The sequence below is a fragment of the Hyla sarda genome, chromosome 1 (assembly GCF_029499605.1).
Source record: "Hyla sarda isolate aHylSar1 chromosome 1, aHylSar1.hap1, whole genome shotgun sequence".
In the NCBI taxonomy this organism is placed as follows: Eukaryota; Metazoa; Chordata; class Amphibia; order Anura; family Hylidae; genus Hyla; species Hyla sarda.
The window spans coordinates 170,885,667-170,897,092 of NC_079189.1; positions in this window are offsets into that span (position 1 = coordinate 170,885,667).

Below are 11,426 nucleotides of genomic sequence, written 5' to 3' on the forward strand. Positions count from 1 at the left end.
GGAGGCTGTAAGTTATGTCACCTTATCTGTCTTCATAGATAGTCATCTATCATCCTGACCAGGCTGTGAGGCCAAATCATCAGGGCCCAGGACATGTATCACCTCTCAGGCTGCTCCTGGCTTATCAGTAAGGTTTGTTTATTTCTGTAAGTTTAACCCTTGCATGACAGGAGCAGTCTGAGAGGTAAAATGAAAAGGGCTATTTATATCACAGGCAGTATGTCTCTTCTAAACCATTTTGTTAGTCTCCCCAAGCCCCCTTGTGCCATCCAAGCCCCTCTGTACTACGCCAGACCCCTCTGTACTCCTTTATTTTCCTCAGGACCTCTCTGTTCTCTTATAAACCACTCTGTTCCCCATCATATCTCCTTTCCATCTCTGACCCCTTTTTACTCCTCTTCCAGACCCCTTTATCCATCCCTGACTAGTGTTGAGCGGCATAGGCCATATTCGAATTCGCGATATTTCGCGAATATATGGACGAATATTCGTCATATATTTGCTAAATTCGCATATTCGTAATATTTGCGTATATTTTTGCATATGCAAAAATTTCCATATGTGAAAACTAGCATAAGCGAAAATTCGCATATGCGGAAATTAGCATATGCTAATTTTCGCATATGCGAAAATGCGTACGCCAGTCTCACACAGTAGTATTAGAGCCTTCTTTACACCACACAAGCTGGAAGCAGAGAGGGATGATCACTGTGATGTGTACTGTGAAAAAAAAACCCGAATATTCGTAATTGCGAATATATAATGCTATATTCGCGAATATTCGCAAATTCGCGAATATGCGATATTCGTGAATAAAATTCGAATTGCGAATATTCGTCAGCAACACTACTAATCAACGTTACTGACAGTACAGATCCATTCACCTCAACCCCGCATTCGTTCTGGCTAGAGAGAGAGCAGACACTGTGTGGTCACTAATCAGCGTTACTGCTGAAAATACAGATCTGCACAGGGGATATTCATTGACCTCAAGCCTGCATCACTGCAGGTAGGCATGGAGAGTTTAGAAGTTGTTTTATAGTCTGGCAATTGAGATCATCACAGGAAGCACTCTCCATTCAATGACTGCAAGCAACCATAGTGCAGGCAGGGAATACTGAATAACAGTATTATTTCACTACCCCAGCACACTCCCTATGCATGTTACGGTAAAGCAAAGTGTTCAACACCCCTATTGAGGCTCTCTGTAGCCCGGAAATAGTCGTTTTTAGTAACAATTTGCCGCAAATATATTCGGCCGAATCAAATTTTTTACAAATTCACCCATCTCTAATTGAAGCCTCAGCTAAATCCTTACCATAATGTTTTTCAAATTTGTTACAAACAAGTAGGTTTATACAATTGTACAATTAACCACATGATATATACTGTAGGGCAATACAAATGGGGAGTTTGTAAAGAGGTAGGGATGGTACTATAGAAAAGAAACTAAAATGTTTGTCAGGCAGATTCTGCAGAGACAAATTTTTGCAAAAAGAAGTAATCAAAGAAGAAATGGAGAAGTGAATGATCAGAAAAGACGTCTCCTGTTTGATGCTAGATGTAACTGTAATCACTTATATGGTCTGCAGATACTGTATACAGCTGGTATCTACCATTATATGGTCACTGTATGTGGGAATATTGGTGTTTGTATAGTGAATTTTATACAGTAACAATATTTTGGTGTTAGCCACAATAAGTCAGACGTGGTCATGGTGTGGCAGTATTATTTGTTCCTTGCTTGTAACACACACAACTAACAGTGTGCACATGTGCACATATTTAATTTTGTCTGGTGGTGCTGACCATTTTTCTTTTTTTGTACGGGTATTCTTGGTAATATTAGTCTATGTATACAGGATTTGGTCAGTAACAGTATTATGATAATGAATGTATGGTGATAATATTCCTTCTTGTATACTGGTATCATTGGTAATATTGATCTCAGTATACAGGATGTGGTCAGTATCAATATGATGGTAATATGAATGGTAATAATATTCCTTCTTGTATACTGTTATTATTGGTAAATTGGTCTTAGTATACAGGATTTGGTCAGTAACAGTATCATGCTATTAAGTATACAGGATTTGGTCAGTAACAGTATCATGTTAATATTCCTCCTTGTATACTGGTAATATCAGTCAATGTGGTCTTAGTGTACTGTACAGAATTTGCCATGAGGCCTACAGGACAATACATACACTTCTGATCTTATGGCTTCCCCTTTGCCACTTGAGATTGGTACTGCCTTAACAGCGCAACCATCTCACAACCGATCGGATCACTTTGTGAAATCTGCAGAAAATTATGCAGGGCCTCATATTTGACTTGTCCCTAAGGCCTCACAAAGTCTAGAGTTGCTGCTGGTTCAGACATGATATCATTTAAAAAAAATCAGATATGGGGGGCAACACATTTAAAATGTCAAAAATGTACTATTTAAACAATGCCCATCACCAACCTTATGAAGTTAAAACTTATGTGAAGTTACAGGGTACAAAATCAAAACTTGACATCTTTGGTGAAACATACCATCAAATTTATCTTGGTCCTGGATAATCTAGTAGGATTGTAGGGTTGATTTCTAGCTTTTTACACCAGAATTTCACAGGTTTTGGGATTTCATTGCATGCATACGTTACTTGAACAGTTTTTGCTGAAGTAATGCACGTATTGTTTGTGACTTCACTTTTGTGAGGACTGGCATAGCTATGGGCATGGCTATGCCATCTCAGATGCCGTGATCAATACAGATCCGATCATCCAGCATGGCAGCCGGAGATCCCCTCACCTGGCTCCGGCTGTCTCCCGGAGTCTTCTGCTCTGGTCTGAGATCGAGCAGACCAGAGCAGAAGATCACAGATAATACTGATCAGTGCTATGTCCTATACATAGCACTGAACAGTGTTAGCAATCAAATGAGTGCTATAAATAGTCCCCTATGGGGACTATTAACCCCTTAACGACGCAGGACGTATATTTACGTCCTGCGCCGGCTCCCGCGATATGACGCGGGATTGCGGCGCAATCCTGCATCATATCGCGGCGGTCCCAGCGCTCATCAACGGCCGGGACCCGCGGCTAATACCACACATCGCCGATTGCGGCGATGTGCGGTATTAACCCTTTAGAAGCGGCGGTCAAAGCTGACCGCCGCTTCCAAAGTGAAACTGAAAGTGACCCGGCTGCTCAGTCGGGCTGTTCGGGACCGCCGCGATGAAATCGCGGCGTCCTGAACAGCTGATCGGACACCGGGAGGGCCCTTACCTGCCTCCTCGGTGTCCGATTGCCTGAGATCCAGGCAGGAGCAGTCAAGCGCCGATAATGCTGATCACAGGCGTGTTAATACACGCCAGTGATCAGCATAGGAGATCAGTGTGTGCAGTGTTATAGGTCCCTATGGGACCTATAACACTGCAAAAAAAATGCTAAAAAAAGTGTTAATAAAGGTCATTTAACCCCTTCCCTAATAAAAGTTTGAATCACCCCCCTTTTCCCATAAAAAAAATAAAACAGTGTAAAAAAAAATAAAATAAACATATGTGGTGTGTAAATGTCCGAACTATAAAAATATATCATTAATTAAACTGCACGGTCAATGGCGTACGCGCAAAAAAATTCCAAAGTCCAAAAAAGCGTATTTTGGTCACTTTTTATACCATTAAAAAAATGAATAAAAAGTGATCAAAAAGTCCGATCAAAACAAAAATCATACCGATAAAAACTTCAGATCACGGCGCAAAAAGTGAGTCCTCATACCGCCCTGTACATGGAAAAATAAAAAAGTTATAGGGGTCAGAAGATGACATTTTTAAACGTATACATTTTCCTGCATGTAGTTATGATTTTTTCCAGAAGTGCGACAAAATCAAACCTATATAAGTAGGGTATCATTTTAACCGTATGGACCTACAGAATAATGATAAGGTGTAATTTTTACCGAAATATGCACTGCGTAGAAACGGAAGCCCCCAAAATTTACAAAATGGCGTATTTTTTTTCGATTTTGTCGCAAAATTATTTTTTTTTCCGTTTCACCGTGCATTTTTGGGTAAAATAACTAATGTCACTGCAAAGTAGAATTGGTGACGCAAAAAATAAGCCATAATATGGATTTTTAGGTGGAAAATTGAAAGGGTTATGATTTTTAAAAGGTAAGGAGGAAAAAACGAAAGTGCAAAAACAGAAAAACCCTGAGTCCTTAAGGGGTTAAAGGGTAAAAAAGTAAAAAAATTTAAAATAAAAAAGTAAAATAATGTGAAAAATCCCCTCCCCAGTAAAAAGTAAAACATCCGTTTTTCCCATTTTACCCCCCAAAAAGCGTAAAATAAATAATTAATACACATATTTGGTATCGCCGCATGTGTTAAAGTCTGAAATATTAAAATACGGTATATTGTTAATTATCCCGTAGGTTGAACGGCGTAAACGTAAAAAAAAAAATGTTATCCAAAATTGCCGCTTTTTGGTCACATTTTATTCTAAAAAAAATGTATAAAAAATTTATAAAAAGTAAAACCTAAGCAAAAGTGGTACTGAGAAAAATTAAAGATCATGGTGCAAAAAATGAGCCCTCATACCGCCCGATATACGGAAAAATGAGAAAGTTATAGGTGGTCAAAATAGGGCAATTTCAAACATACTAATTTTGTTAAAATGGTTTGAGATTTTTTTTTTTTAAGCGGTACAATTATAGAAAAGCAGATAACATGGGTATCATTTTAATCATATTAACCTACAGAATAAAGAAAACATGTCCTTTTTACCGGAGAGTGTACAGCGTGAAAACAAAACATTCCAAAATGTGCTAAATTGCAGTTTTCTTTTCAATTTTCCCACATAAATAATAATTTTTGGTTGCGCCATACATTTTATGTTAAAATAAGTGATGTAATTACAAAGTACAATTGGTGACGCAAAAAACAAGCCCTCATATGGGTCTGTGGATGGAAATATAAAAGAGTTATTATTTTTAGAATGCGAGGAGGAAAAAACAAAAATGCAAAAATAAAATTGGTCTGGTCCTTAAGGCAAAAATGGGCCTGGTCCTTAAGGGCTTAAAGGGGTACTCCACTGCTCAGCGTTTGGAACAAACTGTTCCGAATGCTGGAGCCGGCGGCTAGATCTCGTGACACCATAGAACGGCCCCCCATGAGGTTTGTTCCAAACGTTGAGCAGCGGAGTACCCATTTAAGGTCAAAGTGGGCTTGGTCCTTAAGGGTTTATTGTAACCAGTGACATGAATCCCATATTTTCCTTTATAATTACTGAAGAAAAGTTGAAAATTCTAGACGTGTTAGTACAGTTAGAAGAAAACCTAATGTGTTATAGAAAACCTAAGGCCTGCATTTCTCTGTTACATCATGATATGATTGGGCAATTCCTATGTTTACGTAGGATAAATAGTAAAGAAGAGGACTATGCAGTTCAGGCTCTACATCTATGTAACAGATTACTTTTCAGGGGCTATCTACCTTCAGTACAGGTCAGCCTACAGAAAAAGCTCTCAAACTGAATTGGGCATCACTGGTGCATAAAAAGGTAGAAAGCGAAAGTGGAGCGTAAAATCAGATCCATTAAATAGTAAAGAAGAGGATTATGCAGTTGAGGCTCTACATCTACGTAACAGATTACTTTTCAAGGGCTATCTACCTTCAGTATGGATCAGCCTATGGAAAAGGCTCTTAAACAGAATTGGACATCACTTATACATAAAAAGGCAGAAAGAGAGAGGAGCATAAAATCAGATTCATTTTCCTTCTCTTTCCATTTTTAACCCTGTAGCTAATATTAAACAAGTTATTCATAGAAATTGGTTTCTGGTTCAGAGTGATCTCTATTTGGGGGACATAGAAGCCTATAAATAATTGGTGGCATTCAAAAGGTGTACAAACCTGAATGATACTTTGATTCATAGCAGATTTGCCCCTCAATAATACATTAAATACTGTCAGTCTATTCCCATAGGCAATCATAAATGTGGCATCTGTCCCTGGTGTCCCTACCATTATACAGGGAAATGTGTTTGCTTAGGGGGAGTTCAATCAGGATACATTCCCTTTTTTTTTTTTTTTTCTGCAGGACCACTTTTGTTATCTATGGTCGTTTCTATATAGGCAGTAACACATGTTCCATGAACATATGTACTTCTTCAGGTCAATACATCGTATACAGCATGTTATCAATGATTGGCACAGAGGGGATACCAAATCTCTGTCTTATTTAGGTAATAGCTGAGTACCCAGCGTTGCACAGTTTTTCCTTCCTAATCCTTGTTGGGGAGGAAAATCAACAAAGGAGGAAGCTTGTGACTTATCCTCATATATTGTTGTCATGTCCCAACCCCATATCCCGTCCCTATATCCCGTCCTCATATCTCAACCTCATATCCCGACTTCATATCCCGTCCTCATATCTCTACCTCATACCCGACATCATATCCCGTCCGCATATCTTGACCTCAGATCCCGACCTCCTATCCCGACCTCCTATCCTGTCCTCATATCTCGACCTCATACCCGACCTCATATCCCGTCCTCATATCTTGACCTCAGATCCCGACCTCCTATCCCGTCCTCATATCCCGTCCTCATATCCCGACCTCATGTCCCATCCTCATATCTCGTTCTCATAGCCCGACTCCATATCCCATCCCCATATCCCGTCCCCATATCCCGTCCTCCTATCTCGTCCTCCTATCCCGTCCTCACATCCCGACCTCATATCCCGACCTCATATTCCAACCTCATATCCCGTCCTCATATGCTGTCCTCATATCCCGTCCTTATGTCACATCCTCATATCCTGTCCTCAGGTGGGACTGATTTGTGATGAAGATATTGTAAGCTGAAAATAGAAGGGGACGTGGCTTTGTGGGACTGGGTGTGATTTACAAGCCAGACTGATGCACAAAAAGGGTAGATAATAAAAAGGGTGGGGCTTACACAGTGGGCATGTCTTTGTGAGATGGGGTGTGGCTTGCAAGCCGGACTGACACATTCACCAGGAGATACAAAGTGGAGCTTGTGGAGTAAGGTACTGGAAGTTCCACATACTTGCATGGGACCTGAAACAAAAACCCATCTTTTATATAAAGGTGAAGGTAAGGGTTAATTAAACTATCATATATTTTATTTTACCTATAAGTTATATGTGTACCAGGTATTATTGAAAGATCTCCAGCCGTACAGAAGTTATGTGGGACTTTAAACAAAAACCCCGACCCTTACAAATGGATGGTAGTTATGGGTTAAATTAACTATCCTATATTTTAAGTGGACATATAAGTTACATGTGACCAAGTATTATCGAAATATCTCCAGCCGTTTGGAAGTTATGCAGTAACATATATTTCCCATAGACTTGTATGGGACTTTAAACAAAAACCCCGACCCTGGCAAATGGGGGTGAGTAAGGGTTAAATTACCTATTCTATGTTTGTTGTTGACATATAAGTAACATGTGTACCAAGTTTCATGTTAATATCTTTAGCCGTTTGGACTTGATGCTGGAAAATACACACACACATTGAGTTTTATATATATAGTGTGACGATCCGTCTTGGGGATTAGCTCTGGGATCGTCCTGGACCACGCCACAGGATGCGTTTCTTCTCAATAAGCCAGCAAACAAACGCTTATAATGCAAATCTGGCACCTTGCCAGTTTTATTAGACAGGTTGCAGGGAAAGAAATAAACAAAAAGCAGGAACAAAACAAAATCCTAGACCGTCTGGTCACTGACTAAACAGATCAGCTTGTCCTGACTAACAACCGCTGAGCTTCCCTCAGCCGGTTAAACATATGTCCCCTGCAACCTTCTACTCACAATTCATGTCACTCTTTGAGCCACTCATAGCTCGGTCTGTGTACTCCTCAGCAGGCTCTGTCTCTCCCCTACAGCCCACATGCTGTCTCCTAGGAAGAGCCCACATTAGACTGAGTCTCCATCTCATATACACCTCCCTTCCCTCCTGTCTCATTACTTAAGAAGCAGGTGAGAGCTTCTGCAGGGTGAGCCAGGGAAATACACCCTTTCCTTGCCACACTGCCACAATAGACTAGCTGAGTACCCTGAGTTGCCCGGTTTTTCCTTCCTAATCCTTGTTAGGGAGGAAAATCAACAATCGAGGAAGCTTTTAAATTCATATCCCATCCTCATACATTGTTGTCATATACCAACCCCATTTCCCATTTCCATATCCGGTCCTCATTTCTAAACCTCATATCCCGTCCACATATATCCCGACCTCATATCCTGTCCTTATATCCCGTCCTCATATCTCGACCTCCTATCCCTTCCTCATATCCTTTCCTCATTTCTCAACCTCATATCCCATCCTCATATCCCGTCCTCATATTCCGACCTCCTATCTTGACCTCATATCCCGTCCTCATATCCTGTCCTCATATCCCGACCTCCTATCCCATCTTCCTATCTTGACCTCATATCCTGTCCTCATATCCCATCCTCATATCCTGTCCATATATCCCAACCTCATATCCCGTCCTCATAGCCTGACCCCATATACCATCCATATTTCCCGACCCCATATCCCGACCTAATATCTTAACCTCATATCCCATCATCTTATTCCGTCCTCATATCCCATCCTTGTATCCCATCCTCCTATCCCGTCCTCCAATCTAAACCTCATATACCGTCCTCATATCCCATCCTCATATCCCGACCTCATATCCCATTATCATATGCTGTCCTCATATACTGTCTTCATATCCTGACCTCATATCCCGTCCTCATATGCTGTCCTCATATGTTGTCCTCATATCTCGTCCTTATGTCCCATCCCCATATCCTGTCCTCATATCCCGACCTCATATCCCGTCCTCATATCCCAACCCCATGTCCTGTCCTCATATCCCGACCTCATATCCCGTCCTCAGGTGGGACTGATTTGTGATGAAGATATTGTAAGCTGAAAATAGAAGGGGACATGGCTTTGTGGGACTGGGCGTGATTTTCAAGCCAGACCGATGCATGAAAAGGGTAGAGAAGAAAAGGGGTTAAATGAACCATCCTATATTTTAATTGGACATATAAGTAACATGTGACCAAGTATTATCGAAATATCTCCAGCCGTTTGAAAGTTATGCAGTAAAATATATTTCCTATAGACTTGTATGGGACATTAAACAAAAACCCCGACCCTGGCAAATATGGGTGTGTAAGGGTTAAACTACCTATCCTATGTTTGTTGTTGACATATAAGTAACATATGTGCCAAGTTTCATGTTAATATCTTTAGCCATTTGGACGTGATGCTGGAGCATACACACACACACACATACACACAATGGCCCTCATTTACTTTTGCAAACCCAACAACTCTCCATTTTGCTAAGAAAACCCGAAAAAGGGACGTGGTTGTCTGGAAAAAAGGGGCGTGGTCACCAAATAGGGGCGTGTTCCCGACATTTTCTCAAAAACCCAACATATTTACTAAGGTTTTCACAGAAAATGTGGTGGATTTCAGCTGAGGAAAACCCCACAGATCAGAGCATGTGTAAAAAAAAAAAGAAAAATGTAGGAAAAGTGGAAATTGTAGGGAAACCTTAGTAAATACTGTGGAAAATAAATTGTAGGGAAATAAAACCCACAAAGAATCCTATGCTCCATTCTTTTTAAATCAGGGCCATTGAGTTCTATATATATAGATTGAGTATTCTCAGACCTTTTTTAAAAAGTTTTGTTCATGGCAAACAGGTTGTCTATAAACCAGCAATGAAATAAACCTCAAATTCAAGTAGTTTTAAAGTGGTTTTAAGTTAATGTCAACTATACGTCGACATGCGGTAACCCATGGTAACCAACAGCTTGTTAAAAACACGCCGAACTAGCAGATTTTGTATGCTTTTTAACACTAAAATGAAGGCGCATATGGAGGAATCAGAAGGAGCAATGGCTTTTTCCAAATGTTCCAATAATTATCCCTTTCTTGGAGTAGCAACTGGATTCGTGATGGTCTCTCAACATAGTAAAGAAACAGTCATTAGTAAATAAACAGCTTTTGTAAACATTCAAAAGTTTAAAAAAAAAGTATTAAAATTTGGGAGTTGCAACAGGTTTAGTGACGATATTTCAAAATAGTAAAGAACCTCGATGTAACATCAGCGCTCTGGCCAGACACACTGGCAATGAGCGCTCTCTTGACATGTCCCCGCTGACGGTGGGGCTGGGATTCGCATCGAATCCCAGCCCGCCACTCCCCTCCCTGGTCTTCCTGGTCTCGCAGCCCTAGTGCACGTGCCCCCACCTACTAGGGCGCACACATGCCGGAGCTCTTTCATTTAAAGGGCCAGTACTTCCCTAATTAGTGTTTTCACCTGTGCTTTTGTTATAAGTACTTGCTCCTCCCTTGTATCCCTGCCGTCTCTTTGTTACCTTGTGCCCTAGTGAAAGCATACTGTTTTCCTGACATCTGTGTTCCCGATCCTTGTTCCCTTACCATACCCTACACGTGTGCCGCCTGCCCTGACCTACTGCTACCTTGACCTCGTCTTGGTAGTTTCCTTTTGTGCCACACCACATCCCAGCAACCTGTGTGGACGAGTCGTGCAAGGGGTAACGACTTGGGTGCTGCCTGCCACAGCAAGACTAACCTGCTTTGCGGTGGGCTCTGGTGAAAACCAGCGGCAGCGGCACCTTAGACTCAACTCCCTGGCACGGCTCACGTCATCATCCACACAGGCCCAGAGGATCCACCACCTGCCGTGACCCTTACTATAGACAGTGAGGAAATAGCTTTTGTAAATATTGAAAAGTTAAAAAAAATAAAATTTAAAACATTCACCCTTTTTGGGAGTTGCAATAGGTTTTGTTGCAGGCAAGATGCAACAGGATAGGTGTCCAAAAATGGTAAAGAAAAAATAGCTTTTGAATGAAAATAAATTATCCCTTTGTTAGGGATTATGAGTTGCATTTGTGAAAACCCAGCTGGTAGCAGGCATTGGTGGACTGGTGGTAGTTGTAGTAGTGAAAAGCAGGCAGTGGTAGACCAGTACTAGTAGTAGTAGTAGTCAGCAGACAGCAGGCATTAGTGGACTATTGATACTTATAGCCAGGCCTCGTGATGCTGCTCCATGAGCTTACATGGAGCCTTAATTACTAAATTTAGACCCTGGCTATGCCTGGCTTTCTTATTGCAGACACTGTGCCTGGTTTTCTGCACATGGTCCCCACCACCTCACCACTCCTCCCAGTATGAACTTCTGATTTTTGATCACAGGCTCCTTGCTGCCCCTCAACATATTTACCATGATACCTCACAATCTCAACATCATGCCTACCACCATTAGTCCCACTTCTGCTATGCTTGGCCATTGCTTCCCACTCCACCATCTCTGCAACACACTCCAACTCCTCCTAGTGGATAATGCTATCCTCTAGCTTAGCACTAGGCG